Below are 25,353 nucleotides of genomic sequence, written 5' to 3'. Positions count from 1 at the left end.
CTTTCAAACTCAGTAAAAAAAGAATGGCAAACCCGCTGGGCTCGAAGAAATAGAATTAACCCTGCCAAACTGTGGCAGGGTAAGAAAGAAATCAGTCCCTGGTCCACGGAGAACGGTTCGAAAAGGGAAAAGGCCATACTGACAAGACTACGCATAGGTCATACGAGAATAACACACGGGCACCTTCTGGCCGGAAAGCGACCGCGTAGGTGCCCGTTTTGTAAGGATTGAATAACGGTCGAGCACCTCTTCAAGTGCAGAAGGCTTGATGTATATAAACAATATTTTGGCATATCATCGGACCTGTGCGCAGTCTTGAGGCACGACAGCGGGCACAGATCGCTGTTCCGGTACCTCAGCGCTATAGGGATTTTTAAATGTATATAGTTTTATGTGTTTGTGTTGTGTCTGTGTTTGACTTTATGTTAATTTATTGGAATGAATGTAATTTATTAGCAAGAAAGGAAGGGGTGATTAAACCCCGCCGCGAGGAATGTCAAGTACTGTGGGGTGAGTGTATGACGTCTNATATCGAGTACTCTGGGGGAATGAATGTGACCAGACATCTATGTTTGTGATGATGTATATATATGTATTGTATGTTTTGGTTTTATTCTGCATTAATTACCTGAGGTACAAACGAGAGACTAGCATTCTAGAATATCAACGTACTATATATCTGAAATCAGAGAGGCAGTAACCAGATCGAGACGCTCAAATGGCTGCAGTTTAAAACAAAATATGCGCGAAAGAAAAGAAAAAGAAGGAAAACACGCAGAGGGCCGGCGATGACCTTAGCTGTTTGTCGGCCCATATACTTCCCACTTATAATATACTTCTTTCAATTAAATTAATCTTTTTATGTAAGATCTTGATTGAAATGAAAAAGTTAGTGTCCGAGTGATCGAAGCTATAGCTATATAGCTCAAGTGATTAGAGCAGCGGCTTATTGACCCGAAGGTCGTGGGTTCGAATCCCGCTCGTGACACTAACTTTTTCATTTCAACCAAGACCTTACATAAAAAGATTTATAAATAACATCAATTAGCTTTGAGCTTTTTCCGAATTAACTTTTGTACTCTGTAGGTTAAAAAGGTAAGTGATTGTTGTTAATAATGATATTTATGAAAAATTAAATGACAAAAAAAAATTCCAGCCCGATATCAAGATCGAGGGTTTTCTGGTATCGGTTCGACCTCTCTCTTCGTATTGTTTTTGTAAGCGGACAAGTTTGAAGTGGCGGGAAGGGCGGAGGTTAGCCCTGCCGGACGGACCAACTTTGATTCGTATTTCAAACTGTCAACCTATGAAAGCACTTTACTCGCCCGGTTTAAACTGCATTCAACTCGAAACGCAGGGGCTGTGAATTCGAACCGAGTCCAGAAACTTTACGAGTCGAACGTGAAATACTATTTGTTCATACTGCAATAGGCGAGATGACATTATGCTTCGCCTAAGCCCGTTGAAAGGGAAAAAGGCTTGTATTGATTTCACGTATAGTTAACGTGTCATTTGAAATTTTCTTTCAAACTTAAAGAACGATTTAACATCATAAAGGGTGTTCTGATTAATATTCAACTCGTTACTGAATAAAACACCGTAAACCTGTTACAATTATGACTTAATTTGTTCCTACCAGCTTTTAAATTATAGCATTTTGCATCAATCCCAAAATCATGTCGTTCATTAAGTTTGGAACTTGAAAAAGAAAAGTACAAATATCCCATTCACATATAAATAGTAGATTTGTAAAAATTATTTGAGTTTTTTATTATCTGGACGCTAGATTTCAAATTATTAACAGATTTTAATTACCTAATTATATCTATTGTACGCCGTATTGTACCAGCACCCCATTTCCCTAAAAATAAAGAAAACATAGTCCTACATTATTATTAGGTCCTTTGGCAACATTTGAAAGTTTTTTCCTTCATTTTCTCAACTTTTTAGTTAACAGTTTTTTTTCTTTTAGTTCAGTTGAGTTTATGGTACCAGAAGGAATTCTTTCATTGTTACCATTTTTTTCTCTACATTTTTCTTATTATTGCTGTTAGTTTTATTTATTATATACGTTTTTCCAACTTTCTACGTTTTTTTATTTATAAATCTTCTCGTAGCTCTTGAACTTTTCGTTTTTGGGAAAATCCAAACAAAACATTGAAAAGATCGTTACATTTTCTTTAAGAAGACACCTTTTTAAAACTTTCACTTAATTGTTGGTACAAAAAACACAAAATTTTACCAAAAATGACAAATTTAAAATTTCTGAAGCAAAATCTAATTTTACAACCTCATTGGAAAAATTCATAATCTTCTTTTTTTAATGAACTTTCTAATGGTATGCCTTTTTCTTTAATTACATCTAATCAAAATGCAGAGATTTTTTGCTAAATAGGAAAAAAGTGGTACGGTGTGAAAAAACGGGGGAAGGGTGTTAATGTAGTAATTCAACTTTTTTGGGTCAAATTTTAACTTAACAAAAAGCAAAAAAAAAAAAGAAACAAAACACATTAAGAAACACTATAAACTTAGCGAACAACCAAAGAAGAGAAATTGGACCAAAAATCAACACTAAACACAGAAAAAAAATAACGACAACACAAAAATTGTAAATATCAACTTTAATATACTTAAAAAAATTGAAAAAATTTGGTTATTCACTGTGTTTATTGTTTCTATTTTTTTTTATCACGATCAACTCCAACAATTCAAATTAGCTCATTAATGATGGATGAGTGAAACTATCATTTTTTGCGCTTTTTATTTCGCAACTTTAACTTAATAAAAAGCACAAAAACTGAAACAAAACACATTAAAAACACTATAAACTAAGCGAACAACCAAAGAAGAAAAATTGAACCAAATATCAACACTAAACCCTGACAAAAAAAAAAAAGAACAACGACACAAAATTTGTAAAAATCAACTTTAACATAATAAAAAAGCCAAAAAAAATGAATGAATTTGCTTGTTCACTGTGTTCATTGTCTCTAAAAAATTTTTATCACAATTAGCTCCAACGCTCCAAATTAGCTCATTCATGATAAATGAGTGAAATTTTTACTGAAGTGTACATGGCAATTTTATAATTTAACTATTTCGTTCGCTAAGTTTATAGTGGTTTTTTAATGTGTTTTGTTTAATTTTTTTGTGCTTTTTATTTCGCAACGTGAATGAATTTTGTTGTTCACTGTGTTCATTGTCCATATTTTTTATGACAATCACCTCCATTGATCCAAATTAGCCAATTAGGCTCATTCATGATAAATGAGTGAAATTTTTACTGAAGTTGTACATGGCAATTTTATAATTTAACTATTTCGTTTCTTATTTAACATTTTACTAACAAGAGCCTACTTGTCAATTTTGTTGTTTACATTAGTTGATCTTTTATTTTTGATAGTAGTTATGTTAATTAAAAGTTCATGATAACTATTCATATTCTGATGACATGTATTTGAACTAATATATNTGTGTTTGTATATATATATGTATATATATATATATATGTGTGTGTGTGTGTGTGTGTGTGTGTGTGTGTGTGTGTGTGTGTGTGTGTGTGTGTGTGTGTGTGTGTGTGGACAACTTCATTTTTCGTACTTTTTATTAAGGTAAAGTTGAGAAATAAAAAGCACAAAAAATGAAACAAAACACATTAAAAAAACACTATACACTTAGCGAACGAAATAGTTAAATTATAAAATTGCCATCTGTACAACTTCAATAAAAATTTCACTCATTTATCATGAATGAGCTAATTTGGATCGATGGAGAAATTTTGATTAAAAAATATGTAATAGACAATGAACCAAATTAATGGTTTAAATTAATTTAACATATTAATTTAAATTTGGTCAACCTAATGCATTCAATTTTTTTGATTATATTAAATTTGACTTTTACAACTTTTGTGTTTTGTTTTCTTTGTTTAGTGTACATATTTTGTTCAATTTTTCTTCTTTGGTTGTTCGCTAAGTTTATAATGTTTTTTAATGTGTTTTTTTCATGTATTTGGTTGATCACCGTGTTCATTGTCTCTAAATTTTTTGATCACAATCAACTCCTTTGATCCAAATTTTCTCATTCATGATAAATGAATTTTTACTGAAGTTGTACACATGACAATTTTATAATTTAACTATTTCATATTAGTATTTATTATTAATTCAGTAGATTCATAATCTGGAATCAGGCATGTAACAAGTAAATAAATAAGAAATAATAAGAAAGAATAAAAATGTTATAAAAAAATTAATAGTTTATTCTGTTTGCTATGGGTGTAATTGCCTGTTTTATAATTGACTTTATACAATATTCTTATTTCGTACGTAAAATTGGGATTGTAATTTAAAAATGAACCCCGTAAACCGCCTAACACTTACCGTCGTGTCAGAGTGAAGTAGCCCTGTCTTGTGTTCTGTTTATTAAAGGGGTTGCCTCATTATCGCCAAGTAAAACAAATGAATATTCAAATTGTTCACCTTGTTGATCCGAAGTTGTTCCCCTGTTCCATTTAAATTTTAAATCTCTTACCGCGGCTGGGTAAATTGTCAGACACTCTTCGAGAATGTCGTTTCAGATTACCATAAAAACCTTTTACCATCGATCGATTCGTAGGGCAATTTTTGGACTTTTTTTCCACTTCGACGGACCCAGCATGATCTAATGCAAGTAAAGCGTTGAATAAAAATGCTTCGGTTGCTCGTATTTGTGGATATACGCGGAAGGGCTTTGTGAAGCGGAAATAGAGCGCGTCAAAAATCCTCCGCCTTACCAGCGGCCTGAAAGGACCCGACTCGATTAAAAAGAAGGATAAATCTTTTGAAAATGATCTCCCAAATAAAGACTGTAATATCGCTTTGTATCGTGTTCACTTTTGTTTATACTACTTCCCAACCCTATGAGAGAAAAAAAAAACCTTAAAAACATGAAGCACAACCTAATGAAAATATACATAGGATTTTCCATTTTTTTTTTCGATCTTCTTCGAATAATAAAGAAGAAAAGCTTATATATTATGGTACAAAATGTATTGGATTTTAAAAATTACGTGGAGTCAGGACTACAAATGCGTCTGTCAAAAATGTTTAAAATGTTTCATGTGTCGACTATTATGCTTAAGAATAATTCGGTTCTGGGTATGGTCTGGAAGAAAAAACAAATTTAATTTTAACTACCAAGCTTTCAACCAATTTTAAGGTCATCCTCAGGGATCTTTAAGACGCCTAGAATTTGGAATAATTAAGTTTTTAATAGATGGTTTTAAATTTTTTTAAATTGAATATTGGGACTGATCCGGCATTTTAAAAAAATTGAAAGTATCTATTAAACACGGAATTATAGGTACGACAATTTGTACACTAAGTTTGTTTTGCCCTGATGATGACCTAAAAATAGGCCGAAATCTTAGCAAACAATAACTGTATTTGATCAGGCGTGAAATCAAAGTAATTCTACCCACTAGTGTATACACTCGTTTTCTCAAATGAAAAACCCAAAAACAAATTCATGTTCACTACATTTTGTGATGAAAGAATGGCAAAAACCCTTTTAAAATTGGATCAGAAAACGATTAGATATTGTAAAAATACCAGGGTAGATCAAATACAGAATAAAGTCATTGGCTTCAAATCAAAAATGGATTTTTTTAATATTTATTGTTTTGATATAAATGTTATGTTAATGTCATAAAAAAAATGTCATTTGCGTCAGTCCAAATTGTCGTTCAATTCAATAAATAGTTTAGTTCAATAATTTTTGCTTATATTTTTCAAAATTATCCTATTTTTATTTAATAAATCCATTAGATTTCGTGGTCCGATTGACCAAATAACATCTTTCAATTAATTAATCTTTACGTAAGGTATTGGTTGAGATAAAAAAGTCAGTGTCCCGAGCGGGATTCGAACCCACGACCTTCGGTTAAATACGCCGCTGCTCTACCACTTGAGCTATGGTGACTTCGATCCACTCATACACCAACTTCCCATCTCAACCCGATCATTCGAATTTTTACACGTTTTTTCCATTTTTTAATTAATTGAAAGATGTTATTTGGTCAATCGGACGAAATCTAATGGATTTAATAAGTTGCCATTTCATATGTCGCCGAGAATCAAAATGGCAGTTGAAAAATGGCAAAAAGGAGGGAAAATTTGATAAGTTGGGTTGAGATGGGAAGTTGGTATCCGAGTGGATCGAATTCACGATTTTTTTTTTGGTTTTTGATATTATATTACCCATGTTTCAAAAATATTTTTTTTTATATGATACCACCACTTAGCGAGGCAGGTGACAATGATGTGACAATGTGGTTATGAAACATTAAATTAGATGGTATATGTTTCTTCTCTCAGATGTATTTAAAGTTTCCAAGGAAAAAGGTCTAGCCACTCCAACCAAGGATTCGATGCCACTGACGAGATTATGTCTCATTTCCTCGTATTCTGGGCATTCCATAATTATATGGTTCATGTCCTCTGTACAATCACAGGAAGCACAATTGACAGATTCCCACAGGCAAATCTTATATTTATGAGCACCCTATAAGCCATGGCTGCTTCTGATCCGTGTAATTACGGTATAGAGGTTGCGAGTTGCCCTGCATACTTGACACCACGGGGAATCTGAAGTCACGATAGCTCAAGTAGTAGAGCAGCGGCGTATTTAGCTGAAGGTCGTGGGTTCGAATTCTCATGACACTGACTTTTTTATCTCGACCAATACCTTACATAAAAACTCTTATTTACGTTAAAAACCAAATAAAAAAACTTTGGAATTATGCGTTTTATTCCAATAATTTACTATTGTGTAAAAAAAACAGTTACTTAATAATCAACGACTGAAAATTTAATTAACAGTAGTACTCGTGAAAATTAGATTATACGTTCCTTCCTATGTTGTTGTTTCGAACAAAACTTGTCTATTTTATCCATTTCATTTTCTAAATACGGCCAATTGTGAAGCCTTGTTGGCCGGCCTGGTAATTGTCGAACTGTCCTCATACACCCTTTGCGACTTGTCCAATTTTCTGTGTGGCTACGCCGTTGTTACTTTAATGCCGGAGCAACATGTTAATTGCCGTCGTCTCATTGTTGGGAGTTCTTTTTTATTTTTATTCAAAAAGAAAAACTGACAAAAATAAAGGTTTGTTTTATACTAAAAAAGCAAGAGAGTCGTTCGTGCACGTGCTCGATCTTTGAACTTTATTAAAAAGTAGATTTCGAGAGTGTTGTTGGCTGGAGCGTGAAATGTCAGTACTGTACGACTTGCTACGCTGTTCCATATTCAACAGTAAAACAATGTTGCTTTGTCAGTTTTTCCCTGGCCCTTCTCCCCTCAGGCAATTGTTTTAAATGTTTTTTATTGGAATTATAATTTTTTAATATTTTAAAATTGCAGTTTACTTTTTTTTAGCCGAAGAAACATTCGCTCGATTCGAGAAAAAATATTCAATATATAAAACTGCGGTAATTAATTTACATTTGTTTTTTCTTTGTAAAGATAATAATGTTAATATTAATTAAAGCTTCAATTAATTAAGGTTTTAAGTTGAGATAAAAAAGTCAATGTCATGAGCGGGATTCGAACCCACGACCTTCGGCTTGATACGCGGCTACTCTACCATTTGAGCTATCTTGACTTCGATCCCCTCGGGCACTAACTTCCCATCTCAACCGCACCTTTTGAAATTTCCCTCCTTTTTGCCATTTTTTTAATCTCAACTTAAAAACTTAATTAATTGAATGATATTAATTGGTCAAGCGGACCACGAAAAATAGTGAATTTAATTAATTAAAGCTTGCAACATGGAAAAAGTAAATTGTACTGACTGGGTTGGTTGGTAGATAGATTGAAGGATTATTCACTTCCAAGAGGTGAAGAGAAGAAAGTCTGTAGACCTTCTAATAAATAACACAAAAGAAAAGTTAAAAAGGATCAACGTAGTTGGGGAGATGTTCGTACTGGCATGGGTTTTTACCCTGATACGAATAAGCAAAACCGGGCAGCTAAATAAGCGGACAGAAGACCCCGACCAAGACGCTTCTCAACCAGTACGCACAGCAGATTTAAAACTATTAATTTCAAATTCAATAAAAGAAAAAAGGGAAAACTGCTTGGACGTAAAAAAGAACCTTGCTGAACTTTTTCTTGTTAAGAAAGACGTCTACAGAGAACGGGCCGAAAAAGGGAAAAGGCCATACTGACAAGATTTCATGTAGGTCAGACAAGAATAACTCACTTTCAATAGAAATGATAAATGATGGAGTGAGTGTGATGTTCAATCCTTTTTAAAACGATAGTTCCTAATCACAGTAAGTTGTTTTGCAACGATCTGGATTTCGAGCCTTTTAGCTCATCATCAGGTTGAAGGACTTCCACAACCACGTCACTTTGGCAATTCATGTCGAGCGATTCCTTATAATAATGGAGGCCCAACAAGCTTCTAATAGCTAGAATATTTACGGCTATATTACTTAATATTTATAATGTTACTACCTTTTCCAAACTTTTTTTATTTTTTTTGTGTTTTTTTTTACGGCTGGCTAGCTGCCTGGGCTACTGCCGGAACCTCGTTTTTGCATTTCTTTTTCCATCTCGTGTTTAAAGAATTTTTTTTACAAATACAAGATAGCTCTCCTGTAAAAAGTCAGGTTTTCAGAATACTCGATATTCCGCTGAAAACCAGCCCTCATTTACGCTAATAAATACATTCATACATTATGTACAATTAAAATATATATTTGCACAATGAGTCTAAAATACTAACCTAGATTGGTGGGTTTATTGTGTACTTGATATTCCACCGCAGACTCACTCACGCATACACTACTATCACATTAATAAATACATTCACTCTTGCGGTAACCCTTCAATGCATATGTACGCTGGCGCCTCCGCCCATTCACTCTAAAAGAAACACCTAGCCTAATACTAACCTAAATCGGTGGGTCTTTGGAATACACGATATTCCTGCACTACCCACCCATTCCCACTCACTTTCGCGCTAATAAATACATTCATTCTACGCAAAACACTCAAAGAGAAAACTAACCTAGTTCGGTGGGTTGTGGGGTAGTCGATATTCCGTCCACTACCCACCCATATACACACACGCACACACACACACATCCGTGCCAATAAATACGCTCCCTACAGGAAGGGAAAAAAACCACTAGTGGAAAAAACATCAAAGCGACCATAAGCATCTATTTGCTTCAGATATTCATTAATAGTTTGCTGCCGTCATTGCTGTTGTAAAACGTTTTGTTATTTACGTTTTCTGTTACTTATTGCCAAGCATATTATATTTTAAAAAATAAAGTTTAATGAATAATGGAAGTCAAGATAGTTCAAGTGGTAAAGTAGCGGCGTATCTAGCAGAAGGTCATGAGCTCCAATCCCGCCCGTGACAATGACTTTTTTATCTCTACTAAAAACCTTAATTAATTGAATGTTCAATGAATGTTAGGTAAAATAAAATTAGTTTCATTATGGGAGAAACCTACTTTAGACACGAGGGGTATAATTAAAAAACTGACGTAAGTGATTCCAGACTTGTTTGCCCGCAGCGTTTATTCATTGATACGGCGCTCATCACTGTAAGGTAAAGGTCCCGGGTTCGAGCGGCCCTGGATATTTCTAACTGGCTCTACTATCAACATAATCAACGGGGCAGAGAAATGATGAATATTGAGGCAACATTATTCCGTATTAATTAATTTCCTTGAAAGAGTTTCCTCTAAAAATAATTTTTGTAAAGAGAGAAATTTTTGGACGTAGTAATCACTATAATATAATTAATATCCTCGTAAATTTAAACTTTAAAAGCGAATTTTAGAAAGCTGCGATTTTTGACATAACTAATTTTTCACGGCAACCGAGGATTTTATGAATGTGATTCCTTTTCGTAAAACGAGAACAATAGGTTTTAATGAATAACGACCTGTAGGACGTAAAGAGATAAGCAAAAGGAAAATTAATGTTTTCTCAATCTTCACGACATATTCAAATGGGCCGTTATTAAAAAAAAAATTGAAAAACTGGACGGAAAATGAAATAGGGTCTGAAATACGTCTTGTCTTGAGCGGGTTGATGTCTTGGCGACAAAAGGAAGACAGCTAGAAATTACCTTGCCTTAACCTTGCCATTTACTTTTGTCATGCCTTTAATTCTCCTTTCTCCGTTGCAATGAAACGGCCTCAATAAGTTTGTATTCAACCGGGAGTCCTGGAAAAGTAAGAAGTCGAGAATTGGAGACACTTAATTGCTTGAGTGGCAGGGGAAGCTATATTACAGTTTTAATTAATGCTTGCAATTAGCTCAATAAAGCTGGAATATTTCACATAAAACCCAGATAGTCCAAAGTTAAAAGTTACAATACACAATGCAATACAATTCACTATTTAAACATTGTTTCTATTTTGGAATTAATTAATTAGTGTACGTAAAAGATAAAATATAAACATTTTCTTTGTCGTGTCAACGTTTCAATCTTTATTGAGATCATCTTCATGGCCTGGGATTTATAAACATTGTTTAAATTATACTTTATACTATACTTTTCGAATTCAACCATCCCAAAAATGATTATTTGGATATCGTGAGGTGCGGTCTGGTTGGAAAATTTGAGAATAAAAAAATGAATTTATACAATGCTAAAAAATTTCAGATTAAAAAAATGAATTTATATAATGCTAAAAAAATTAAGAATTAAAAAAGTGAATTTATATAATGCTAAAAAATTGGAGAATTAAAAAATGAAACTACAATGCTAAAAAATTTCAGATTAAAAAAATGAATTTATATAATGCTAAAAAAATTAAGAATTAAAAAAGTGAATTTATATAATGCTAAAAAATTGGAGAATTAAAAAATGAAACTATACAATGCTAAAAAATTTTAGATTTAAAAAATGAATTTATGTAGTACTAAAAAATTTGAGAATTAAAAAAATGAATTTATATAATGCTAAAAAATTTAAGATAAAAAATCAATTTATACAATGCTACAAAATTTTAGATTAAAAAATATATTTTTTTTATTTAAAATTTTGTAGCATTGTAGAAATTCATTTTTTTAATCTACAATTTTTTAGCATTGTATAAATTCATTTTTTTAATTCTCATATTTTCTAGCATTGTGTAAATTCATTTTTTTATTTAAAATTTTCTATCACTGTATAAATTCATTTTTTTAATAAAAATTTTCTAGCATTGCATAAATTCATTTTTTTCAATGCGAGAAAATTTTAGATTAAAAAACAGACAAATTTATGCAATGCTATAAAATTTAGGTTACAAAAATGAATTTATACAATGCTAGAAAATGTTTGATTCAATCAAAGTGAGTACAAATACTCTTATTGAATCTATAATTTTCTAGCATTGCATAAATTCATTTTTTAAATCTAAAATTGTCTAGTATTATATAAATTCATTTTTTTAATCCAAAATTTTCGAGCATTGTATAAATTCATTTTTTTAATCTAAAATTTTCGAGCATTGTATAAATTCATTTTTTTAATTTAAAATTTTGTAGCATTGCATAATTTTTTTATCTACAATTTTCTAGCATTGTATAAATTCATTTTTTTCACATCCTGCAAGTATTTGTGAAATTTAAACCTTGTTTATAAATCCTAGGCTCTGAAGATGATCTCAATAAAGATCGAAACGTTGGCACGATAAAGAACACGTTTTTCTAAAACCTACGTAATACCAGACTGCATCGCACGATCTCCAAATAATCATTGGCTAACGGTCACTAAACACCACAAAAATCCCAAAAATATTACACACAGAATAAAACAAAGTTAAACTTAACTTTTTAGAAATGGTTTACATCAACAAAGATAAACACAGTATCAATTACAAATACAATAATGACACATCTACACAGAAAAACACTTTGACTGAGTACAAATACTTTGATTGAGCCTAAAATTTCGTGTTGAGAGTGCCAGTTAGATATTGATGTTTGATTGAATCTAAAATTTCTAGCATTTTATAAATTCACTTTTTTCACATCCTACATGTATTCGTATAATTTAAACAATGTTTATGAATTCCCGGCCTTGATGATGATCTCAATAAAGATAGAAACGTTGGTACTATAAAGAAAATATTTTTCTAAAATCTACGTCAAACCAGACCGCACCAAACAATTTCCAAATAATCATTAATTAAAAGTCTGTAAACACCACACATAAAATATAAAACTAATAAATAGTATATTTAAGATAGTAGTTTTTACAAACTCAGCGCGTGAAATTATAAAAATTGAAGAGAAAGACAATCCTGACGTATGTACGTATATGTGAATGAAGAAAATTAAGTTTCTGGGAATAATTTTTCAATAATATTTGAGCAACGAGAATTCTTAGCGTATCAAGCAAGTAGGCGAAAATTTAGATAATAAGATAGGATCAGAACTGCTTAAGTTGCAAATACTCATTTCATTTGATAATAAATGAATAATTGATAATTAAAAAAATTATTATCTTAACAAGGTTTATGATAGGTTACTGAACTCCCACATGGTCATCTTCTGGTGGGTGGCCAACAATAACAATACTCTAATGTAATGCTGTAACACTCCGTCACCGATTAGTGGATGTGGCAGTCTAAAAATCCATAGGAAATGATATGGCCTACTCTCAGAAAAAAACAACACTTATTGGTCGTTTGAATGAAGCCATTGGCGGAATAGTGTTTACCCCGAAAGCCACATATGTGTTTTCAATAATAACTGTATAAATTATTGTGAAAGATTGATGAATGTATTTATCAGCGAGAATGATGATGGATGTATTGTTATGAAAGGTGTTGTGCAAAAGGTTTTCGTGTGAATAATGAGCGATTATTTTCGGAATATATAGTAACATGGTAGACAGTCGTGTACAATAGCATCCGCCCATTTTGCATGAAACGCAAAAATTGATGTGCTAATATGTGAAGGGTCCAAGGAAAGAGTCGCAGATCTAAGAAAAAAATACACAGGACAATTACGCAGAAGCGGGAAAAGTTTTGTGTTGAAAAATAGTCAATTGTTCTATACATTATATTACATTATTAAAATATAGTTAATATGGTAAATATTCGCTAAAAAAGTATCAATGATGGTGATACTTTTTCAATTGAAAATGCTTGAAGAACTTACTTTTTAGCGTAAAGAACGGCGTAACGATTATACAGTTTTTCTAAGCCCACCTGTATGCCAGGTTTGAACAACCAAGGAAAATTACCTGCTGTGGCTGACGTTTTAATTATTACAAGTCAGGTTGAAAAGTCGGTTCGCTATTTTACAAGTGGGATATTTCTTTTGATTTTATTGCTGTAAATTATTCTCCAAGTGGATTTAAACAATGTAATGATTACAAAAGTACGGGTCTGAAAAGCATGTTTACAATATTTAACGATTTTTGATAAAAATAAAATATTTAAAAAATCCAATATTTAAATCTTTTTGCTACTTTTACTTTAATTATATCACTTATATTATAGGTCGTTGAACAATATACGGCAGCATAGAATTTTCTAACGGAACTTTTTCGACATCATGATATGAGTCCTTTTCAGTGTTAATTACTTTGCATATCATATAAAAATATTTTGATTTACTTTTTTTTTTTAGTTCTTCCCAACAATGTGTAACCCTTTATTCATTTATCTATCTCTCTAAGGTGTCAATTTTATCAATTGCCTAATTATTTTTTGGTGATGTTTGTACATTTTCTTATTAATATGTCTAAATTTTCAATTAATTAAGGTTTTTAGTTGAGATAAAAGTCAGTGTCACTAGAGGGATTCGAACCCACGACCTCGTGAGGTTACGATAGCTCAACTGGTAGAGTAGCGGTGTATCAAGCCGAAGGTCGTAGGTTCGAATCCCGCTCGTGCCATTGACTTTTTTATCTCAACTAAAAACCTTAATTAATTGAAAATAATTTATTTTGTCAAGCGGGCCACGAAAACTAATGAATTTAATATGTTTATAATATTATTACATTGGGCACACATTTTTTTTTACAAATTACTATCCATTGTTTTTCTTTTTAAATATTGTTAATATTTTTTCTGTTCTACCTTGTACAAAAATCATACCAGCATAAATTTGTGTTTGTTCATAATATCTTCATGGTTGTTATTTTTCTTTTGCTTTTGCTTGTTATTTTTGCTATAATAATTTAATTTTTTATGCAATTTTTTAATAGATTTTTGGGTATTTATTTGTAATAAAAGTTGTTAATAAATTGTTTATATTATTGTTATGAAATCGAATGTACCTAATTTTTAAAATTTTGTTAAGAAATTATTTACTACATGAATTTTTTGTTTTATTGGATGTAAGGAATACATAAAAATAAATTGTATATTCTATTGATTGTATTTGGTTTTTGTATCAATCTAATATGAAATTTTTGTTATTTATTGTAATTTGGGTATAATTTTTTTTTGAAACTTGAAAACTGGTATTAAATAAGATTTTTAGTTGAGATAAAAAAGTCAGTGTCACGAGCGGGATTCGAACCCACGATCTTCGGCTAGATACGCCGCTGGTCTATTTTCTCTCAGATATTAATTGGTCAAGCGGACCACGAAACTAGTGAATTTAACTGGTATTAAATTTTGTGCTTCGTTAAATTCTCATAAAACTTTTTTTGCATGATCCTTACAATGAACTATTGTACAATCAACATATATTTTGAAAGTTTGTGCTTGGAAGTGTGTTCTTTAAAATATCAATTAATTAATTAATTAAAACTAATTAACCATTAATAAAAATTGAAACTAATATTGGTAATATTAATTTCCACCTATTGAAATTAGTACAATTAATTTACATATATTATTATCAGTTACAAAATATGATTTTCTGCACGTAACTTTAATATTTCTAGAAAGTTTTTATTATTTATATTAGAGTTTCCTTTTATTATGAGAGATAGAAAAATAAAGTGACTGATGATCTTCTCTTGAATAATATTATGTAAAAGGTTATATAGGGTAAATATAATATATTTAGACATGAACAATAACTTTTTACTGTCGGACAAAGATATTGGAAAAGAGGCTTATCTGTTATTTTCTTCATAAGGGCTCTAGACGGAGGATTTAATGAAACTTTTCCTCGGGTTATGGTTCTTAATTCGACAAACCTTTCTAATGAGAAGGTGGAGAGCCTTAAAGAGCCCGTTCGACTTAGTTCCTTCCCCCTTGAATACCATGAGAGCACGATGCTTAAAAACCGAAATCACCATGCAGAAAATGTGACGGTAAAAATATTGAAGTATCGTGTGTGCTTGAAATTAAAGTTCCTTTTAAAAACTTGTTAATTGAATACGAAAGGATCGATATAACATATTATCTTTCTTTTTTTGACGTTTCATTTAAAAAAAGCTGTTTCTACATTTATATTTATTGATATTCCTAAGTAACAATTATCTTTAAAATAAAACATTCAAGAACAAAATGCGCTTCATTTTATTTATAATGAAGATTGCTAGTAAGGTTTATGGGATAAAATTGGTGTTTTTGTTCACTCAAAGAAAAAAAACCTGTATAATATTAAATTTATTTGATATTTATTCTCTTCCGGTGTTGTCTCTACAGTGATTGTTTGCGACAATTTTTAGGCAAATTTTGATGTTTTATCGTCATAAAACATAAAAATTACAGTATTGCAGGAGGGGTTTTCAGTTTTTTCTTTAGTTATCCAAAGAGAGGCCAAAGATTTTGCCAACTTTCTGTACCATTTTCTGAAGATCTAGCCTCATGTCTATTATTTGTTTAGCATGCTGCAAATTGTCAGCTGTTTTCAAAATATTGATTAAGTTTTGACAACAACTTAAATTTGTAACAAATTTTACACCTTTTTGTAAACAAAAAAAACTAATTCTTCGCTCATGGTTGATTTATAATCATTGTTTGCAATAATATTTTTGACCATTAGTGCCATAATGATTCTTTGCTACAATTGTTGGGTCAATATTGCCATAAAACATAAAAACTACAGATTTCAGCGGCTCTTTAGAGTTTTCTTTAGATGTTCAAAGAGAAGCCAAAGATTTGCCACCTTTCTGTACCATTTTCTGAAAATCTATTTAATCTATTGCCTCATATCTATTTTTTAATACATTTTTAGCATACTACAAATTCTCAGCTGTTGTTTTTTAAATATTGATTGGTTAACTTTTGGCAACAACTTAAATTTGTAACAAATTTTAAACATATTTTCAAACAAAAAAATTAACTCTTTGCTCCTTTTTCTTTTATAATCATTGTTGGGTATAACTTCTTTGGCCAATATTGTCACAACGATTGTTTGCTTCAATTGTTCGGTCAATATTGTGATAAAACATAAAGATTACAGTATTTCAGCAGCTTTTAAAAGTTTTTTAATTGATTTGCCATATTTCTCATTTTCTCAAAATCTACATCTATTGCAACATGTATATTATTTTATTTTTTTTTAGCTATGCAACAATTTAAATTTGTAATAAATTTTAGTATCTTTAACAAATAATTCTTCGCTCCTGGTTGTGTTATAATTATTGTTTGCTACAATCTTTTGACCAAGCAGCTTTTTAAAATTTTATTTAGTTGTCCAAAGAAAGGCCAAAGATTTGCCCCCTTTCTGTACCACTTTCTCAAAAATCCATTTAATCTATTGTCATATGTACATTATTATTATTTTTTTTTGCATAGTACAAATTCTCAGCTTTTTTAAAATATTGAATGGTTAAATTTTGGCAACAACTTAATTTTGTATAAAATTTTATACCTTTAAAAAAAATAATTCTTCGCTACCGGTTGTTTTATAATCATTTTTTGCTACAATCTTTTGACCAAGCAGCTTTTTAAAATTTTATTTAGTTGTCCAAAGAAAGGCCAAAGATTTGCCGCCTTTCTGTACCACTTTCTCAAAATCCATTTAATCTATTGTCATATGTACATTATTATTATTGTTATTATTATTATTTGCTTAGTACAAATTCTCAGCTTTTTAAAAAATATTGAATGGTTAAATTTTGGCAACAACTTAATTTTGTAACAAATTGTACACCTTTAAAAAAAATAATTCTTCGCTACCGGATGTTTTATATTCAATGTTTGCTACAATCTTTTGACCAAGCAGATTTTTAAAATTTTATTTAGTTGTCCGAAGAAAGGCCAAAGATTTGCCGCCTTTCTGTACCACTTTCTCAAATTCCATTTAATCTATTGTCATATGTATATTATTATTTTTTTGCATACTATAAATTCTCAGCTTTTTTAAAAATATTGAATGGTTAAATTTTGGCAACAACATAAATCTGTAACAAATTTTAATAACTTAAAAAAATTAATTCTTCGCTACCGGTTGTTTTATAATCATTGTATGCTACAATTTTTTATCAACCAGCTTTTTAAAGTTTTATTTATTTGTCCAAAGAAGGGCCAATGATTTGCCACCTTTCTATACCACTCTCAAAATCCATTTAATCTATTGTCATGTGTACATCATTATTTTTTTAGCGTACTACAAGTTCTCAGTTTTTAAAATATTGAATGGTTAAATTTTGGCAACAAGTTAAATTTGTAACAAATTTTACACCTTTAAAAAAAGTAATTCTTCGCTACCGGTTGTTTTATAATCATTGTTTGCTACAATGTTTTGACCATTTTTTTAAAAATTATTGTTAGGAGGGTTCGCAACAGCAGAGGTCATGTAAACCCTCAGGGTGCCGGTGTTTTTGAAAAAAAGCCCATTTTAAGTATGTCGTGTTGGAATGCAGGGCTGCTGGATTCGAACCCGGGACCTTTACCTTACAGTGATGAGAGTGTCAACGCCTAAACCGTTGCGGCCACCGACGCCCCATTTTTGACCGTTATTGCCCTAAAAATTAGAAGTTTCAGAATTTCAGCAGCTAATTTTCTATAGCTATTGAAAGATGCCAAAACGTTCCCACCTTTCTGTACCATTTTGTCAAAATCGATTTGATGTTTTGCCACATGTCCAATGGAAACTATAATCTAGCATACAACTAACTAAGTCGCACAAAATACACATTATTCATACATTGAATTCATTCTGATTAATCTGTGGAGTACTCAATATTCCTTCATCAAACAAAAGAAATGATCAATTGGAAATGAAAGCGAATATAATAAATCCTTATAGACAATAAATTTTATAGATTTTTTTCTCTAGCTAAAGACATTTTGTTCATGATATCGTTTTTATTATCCACCTATAAAAGAGTTCATATGCTCATATTGCGATTTACACAGCGAGACACTATAAATTTTACATTTGAACTCTTCTCAAATAACGGTTTTATTTATTTGAACACAATTCACTATCAAATTACCATTATGCGGATTTTGTTTAGTCAGTCATAACGATAGGATAAAGGCAACCGCCATTTGCCACGGGTCAGAATTGATGTCAGGATATTCCCGTCTTTTCTAGAGGGATTTCAAATTTTTTTCCAGACGCAACGCAAACTCCCGTTTCTAACGACTTATCTCTCCCTTTTACATTCAAATACAGGATGCGACATTGCCTTAATGTCTTTCAAGATCTCACTTGTAGTATCGCGTGACTACGATCAGACAGGAACAAGCAAAAAACACAGCTCACTCGATATCTATCAAACAGAAGTAGCTACAACGATTTATGACCCACGGTAGTTAATTATATCTATAGTAAGTTTTAATTTCTGTATCCCCTTTTTATCTTTGACCTTTTTTGTGTAAAACCCCCAGAAGAAAAATTTTGTTTTTTGCGAATTCCATATGACTCAAAATGTTTTGATCCAACTCTCCATGACAGCGGGGTATGAATCAAAACTTAATTATTTCAAACGATAAGGTAATCATCAACCGTTTTTTTAAATTGTTTCAGGCGCCGAATTCAACAATAAACTGCTTTTAATTTGTAGCAATCATTCTCAAGTTATTCGCAAAAATGTATTTTTTTGAACAATTTTTTAGTATAAAGAAAATTCAGTCAATGATGATGATGGATACTACGAAGTGAGGGTTTTGTTTTACCGAGCCTTGCAGTCTTATGGCTTATTGTACTTTCCTAGTTCCTTAGTCCAATCAACTCCATCCTTCTTTTAAGAAGTACTAGGTCATTGTCTGTCGTTACTTTCCCAGGGTTTTCTTTGAATCCCAGGTCTTTATGTAGGGACATGAGTGGCTGACTTTTCCTAACTGCATAACTGACAAACGAGGTCATCACAACATACACATGCCATAAGTTATTTTCTCAGATACCAGTGACCGATAAAAGTTCCCTCCAAGCTTCTTAATCTAATCACAAATTTATTTATTTATAAATTCAATTGATAGTAAATTACAAGCTCATCGTGCCCAAAGAAAAATAATATTGATTAACAAGACGGTCTGGGTGTAGCTCAATTAAAGGACGAGTCAGCCTGGTGCAAATTTCGGTCCATTTTTCCCAACAGAAGAACATTGTCAAATTTTTCTTGTAATGTTGATATTTTTTCGATTTCACGGTGAATCAAACAACATCAAAACTAAAGTGTAATGTGATGATTTTTACGATAAGTATTAAATATGAATTACATTATTTTCATCTTTTTTTTTAATTATTTATAAACCTCACAGGCCAATGAAACAATTTTTATTTGCGTTATATTGGTCAAAACATTAATCTCTTTGCAGTTTGTCGAGATTGCGAAATTTGCGCCAGAATTGCACTTTAATGAGCTAGACCAGAGTCTGACAAGGAAAGGCCTATTCCGACTATTGTCCTCTGATAGCGGGAGTACCTCAGGGCAGAGTAATTGGACCGATACTTTACATCCACTATCTCCACCAACCTTGCATCCTTTGCCGACGACACAGCTTTTCTATCCTCTAATCTCGATCCTACAATTGCTTTGGAGTAGCTCTAGGGACAACCCCTGCCAGTAGCCGAATGTAGCACTGGCATATAATGAAAGCAAAAGCCCTCAGGTATCATTCAGCCTTCGAAGCAAATCCCCTTGTAGAATATTCCTCAATAATACTACCATCGCAAAAACAGACTGCGTCTGAAACTTTGGGTTCCATCTAGAACCAAGACTACAACCTAACCAAGCTAAGCAAAGAGTATACACCACAAAGTAACTAGACAAAAAATAAAAGTTAACTTGTCTCGGGATGATTTTTCCAAAAAACCCTCACCCTTTATACTGGAGTAAGAATAGATTAGTAATAATTTGTACAAGAAAAAAAGACTAAAGTCAGTTTTTTAGGCGAAAGTAGGGTTGAGAGTTGGCAGTATGAACAAAAAAAAAAAATTATAAGAATAATATAATGAGTTTCTATATAAGATGTATTTCAACATTAACGCGGGTTTTTTAGACTAAAGGTTTTTGACAAAAGTCAGTTTTTCAGGCGAAAGTAGGGTTGAAAGGTGGCAGTATGAACAAAAAATTATAAAAATAATATAATGAGTTTCTATATAAGATTTATTTCAACAGTAACGCGGGTTTTCCCTGAAAAACAAAATATTGTAAAAAAAAATTATTAAAGTTTTATTGAATTTACTGATTGTCAATCAGTTTGGAGTTGTAAACTTATTTTAGGTCCGATTGTTTACAATTGAACGACGATATCGCTTGTTGGTTTTTATATTCTTTAAGCTAAGAAATGATCACGTAGTAGTACAAAATAAAAGAAAATATTATATAAAAAACTACCTCATCGTGTCGTACAATCGTGTCGACAAGTGGCCAGCGATGCCAAATCGGAAATTCTGAAAAATCCTCAGATATCTACTGGGCCGTGAGGGGCCAACGAAACACCTGACGTGAATCGTATAAATGTCAGACCCGCTTTCGAAAAACCTCTTTGAATTTGTGAAGAGAGACTCGGAGATTTTTTAAGACCCTCGCCACTTCTGCCGAGGAATCCTTACGTCCAGTTGTAAAGAGGCTCTCAGATAAAAAAGGGTTTCCTTTCAAGCAAACCGATCGTTTTACTATTAGTAAGATATTATTCGGTCGAGACTAAATTTTATATCCTACATTTTCTTACATCATAAAAAAGAACCTAAATTTTTAATATTGCTTCAAGTAACAACTTAAAATTTCGGAATGACCTGTGAATTGTAAAAACCGTTATTTTTATTGGATTATTCCAAGGACAAGTTCTATCTATCTTATCCCCCTTAAGCCAGATGCCCAAGAGACACAAACGCAGCTGAAGAAGCGATGGTGACGCTATTTTTCACCGTCAACCCACCACTGCTCACACTAATAAATACACGCACTCAAATGAATCACATAAAACAGATCTATATTCATACAATAAAAACAACCACGTCCTCCAAAAAGCAGAACAGGAAACTGTGTATTTTATCCAAGGACTATTCTTAAATTTAGGGCATGCCTACACGCTCTCTATACGGTGATAAGCCATAACAAGCTTCTATCATGTGTGTCACATCGTGCAACCTTTCTCTTCTTAAGGGGAAAAAAGCCAGAATTAATGGTAAAAAATCAATATTTTGTTTTTAATCTTTTAAAAAACTGCAACTCTTCCTTGAAATTTTAAAAGCAGACACGATTCTGATAGCCTGAAGTATATTTATTTTATTTTTAAGCATTTTTGGTAAGGAGTTATTGCTCCAGATTCCCTCAGGGTAAGCTTTCCCTTACGAATTATAAGTGCCTTCGTTTTTATTTTTATTGTAATAGCAGACACAAAAAAAGACTAAATTCTCATTCAAAAACCGTGAACAAAACGTTGACCACCATAAACATCTAGTAAACGCTCCTAGAAGTGAGAAAGATATACATCTCTTTCTTCCAAGCTATCGAAAAGCAATACGGGTTTATTTTGAGAAAATTTATCATTCCGAAAAACGACGTTTTTAAGCACAAAAAGGATTATATCTCAAATACTACTATAGGTATGAGAGACAATTTTTTTATATATGTATCGAAACATTACTGCATTGATAGACGAGGTCTTTTTCAGAAATGGTTCGAAGGTGGCGAGAAAAAATCTCAAGAAAAAATTTACACTCCGAATGAAATCTCTTTCCACAATATCCTACTACAATGTTCCCCAAATCCGACTGAGTTCGTTTACTTTGGTTCCACGTAGAACCTTATCATGTTATGTCATCTACCTCACCACTGAAACGACAAGACCTAAACCGACTCTACGGTCTAATTTACAAATACATATGGCAGCAATCCAAGCAATCGACGAGAAACAAACTTATAATCTACAAAACACTACTACAACCATACGAAATAGAACGGTGAAACCTTCCAGTATCCAACGTCTCCAATACTTTCGTCCAAAACCCTAAGATCAATTACGAATGCTTCGCATTATGTCTCCAACAATAACTTCCACAACTATGTTAAAATCCCATTTATCCAAACGTTAATTTCCTAAAAATTTACCAAGATCCACAATCACATACTTTCCCATCACCCAAAAGACCCATGCCATGTCCAACAGAATCCATAATCCTCAGGTGTCTCAAGAGGAAATGGTCCTGCGACCTCCTTTCGAAGAAGTAGGGAGTGAACTTTATTTAATGGAGTGAGGTGAGAGCATAATATTGCTTTTTTACTTATAATCTACAAAACGTACTACAACGTATCTAGAAACAAACTACAACCGTACATACGGAATAGAACGGTGAAGCCTTCCAGTATCCAACGTCTCCAATACTTTCAGTCCAAAATCTTCAGGTCAATTACGAATGGTCCGCATTACGTCTCCAAAAATACCTTCTACAACTACCATAAAATCCCATTTATCCAAACTTTAATTTCCTAAAAATTTACCAAGATCCACAATCACATACTTAACATCAACGAAAACACTCGTTCATGCCATGTCCAATAGAACCCATAATCTTCAGGTGTCTTAAGAGGAAATGGTCCTCCTCCTTTCTGAGAATCAGGGAGTGAACTTTATTTAATGTGTGGTGATTAGTGACCGTTAATCGATAATTATTCAGAAATCTTGAGATACGGTCTGGTGTGATGTAGGTTTCAGAAAAACATTTTCTTTATCGTGCCAACGTTTCGATCTTTATTGAGCCCTAAAGATGATCTCAAAAGAAAATGTTTTTCTGAAACCTACATCACATCAGACCGCATCTCACGATTTCTGAATATTTATTTAATGAAGTGAGGTGAGAGAATAATATTGCTTTTTACTAAATATGTCAATAGTTGTAAATATATCTATGTGTCATCAAATTACATTACGTCAAAAATTTCAGGTTGATTATAACAAGTTGTTAAAAGATGTAACTTCAATTTTTCATGACTTTCTTTTTGCTTTATTTTTTGTCTTGTCTCAGGCTGGACTGTGGTTAAACCAATTTAATATTTTTTGGGGTGGGAGAGGGTCAAGGATTCAGACCTTATCTCTACTACGATGCACATAGATCTATTGTAGCAGTAATATCGTGGAAGTGGGCTTTTGTTCACAAAAGTTTGGTGTGAAAATTAGGTAATTACATTATTACAGTTATGTTTACGTGTCTGCTCTGCGCAGTCTTTCTTAGGTGGTAGTTAAGAGGGTCAATTGCCCATAATTTTTTCAAATATTGCCTGCTGAGAGAGTCATTCCTTTGACTTCCTTGTCGAGAGATTTACGAATCTCTTAGCTTGTCTCATACTCGCGCCAGAGCAGTTTAGGGCTAAGAGCATACGTATTAAATCCAGTTATTAGATAACATGCCCAAGACTATCATAATTTCGGTTTTATCGAATTCTTGATATTTTCCTGGTGTTCGCTGTCATCTCTCAATATCAGGTAAAATTTATATCTGTCAATTAATTCAGGTTTTAAGTTGAGATAAAAAAGTCAGTGTCACGTTGTTGAGATGGGAAGTTAGTGCCCGAAGGGATCGAAGTCACGATAGCTCAAGTGGTAGAGTAGCGGGTATCAAGCCGAAGGTCGACGGTTCGAATCCCGCTCGTGACACTGACTTTTTTATCTCAACTTAAAACCTTAATTAATTTAATGTTATTAATTGGTCAAGCGGACCACGAAAAAATAGTGAATTTATATCTGTGGCGAAAGATATTGCTTGAAATATCAGTTCAATTACTTCATAATTTTCTTATGTTTCTATGACTATGAAAGGAATTTCGTTTTTTGTTAAGTTGTTCTACTAGATTAAAGGTTATTTTTGTTGAAATAATTTTGCCATGATCAGAGCGGAAGAAAATCTGATCCAAGAAGGCTAATCGATTAAACACATTCAATCAAAAGTTCAACAATTTTAAATGCTCCACCAACTGTAAAATTGACAATTTCATTTTTTATCTGTATTCAAAAGGCTTGTGAAAATTTGCAGGAATATTATTTAAAAATTTGACATAATTGCCGACAAGTTTATTTCTAATCTTATTACAAATAACCAAATTTCTTTTCCTGGTGATTCACGCGTTGTTTTCAACCTGATGCGTTTTGAACTTCTCGATCTGTCAGACTGTACCTTTTTATGAAAAATAAGTTGAAGTCCTGAAATACTATATTGATATTCCTCGGGGTGGGGTTAAGCAATCATTTGCCTCCACGCTTCTAAATAACAATAATATTAAAAAAATAATAATATAAAAACAACATACTATATACCTTTAAGGCTTTTTATAACCGCGATGGTTACAAAAGTATAGAAAGTTGCAACATAAAGAGGGACGAGTAGTAGTTGTTTTTCATGTCGTTGTTTAAATCCCACACTTTATAGTCGTTTACTATCAAAATTTGTCTTTCTGTAACAATCTGTACTTCCATTTCATTTTGTCGAGAAAAAAACTTAATTGATCCTGCTTTAAAAAGCAGACCCGTTGTAACGTTTCCAGAGTGAAAAAAAACTTTCCTTTTTGACCGTGGGATGGTGAAAATAACATTGTTTTCCGAATAAATATTGTCCACACCCATTTCCCAGCCGGTCTCCTAATAGCTCTGAAGTTTGTTTTAAGAATGAATGGGGTTTTTCACTCATAAAGGAAAACTAAAACGGGAAATTTCCCGGCTCAACTCGAACTGCGATAACCGACCAGCTCAAAAAACAATTTGTCAAAGGCTCCCTGGAAAAGGCATTTAGCTTTTTCCTACCTTTGTCTTTCATTGGGTTATAATTTATTATTCAGGTTTTGCATCAGTTTCAAAAGTTCGTCGAAAGACCTAAAATGATCAATCAAATTGAGTTGTTTGGCAGATAGCAATGATGTACCTATATGATGTATACCTAACTATCATATAAATATATAAAGTTAGTAAAATTAGTTAGTAAATCATGAAAAAAATTAAAAGCACAAAAGTAATAAAAGCTGCATATTTGGGAAAATAATAGGTCTCGATA

General features: G+C 32.1%; 1 protein-coding gene across 2 annotated transcripts in view; it reads left to right on the top strand.

Moving 5' to 3' along the window:
• LOC106665554 (potassium voltage-gated channel protein Shaw) overlaps positions 1-25,353 on the top strand; it is a 339,235-nt gene that overhangs the window by 237,527 nt on the left and 76,355 nt on the right. The window lies entirely within an intron of this gene.

This window comes from Cimex lectularius, unplaced genomic scaffold (genome assembly GCF_000648675.2).
Source record: "Cimex lectularius strain Harlan isolate CLEC.00 unplaced genomic scaffold, Clec_2.1 scaffold37, whole genome shotgun sequence".
In the NCBI taxonomy this organism is placed as follows: domain Eukaryota; kingdom Metazoa; phylum Arthropoda; class Insecta; order Hemiptera; family Cimicidae; genus Cimex; species Cimex lectularius.
This window is presented reverse-complemented; position numbering and strand designations above follow the sequence as displayed.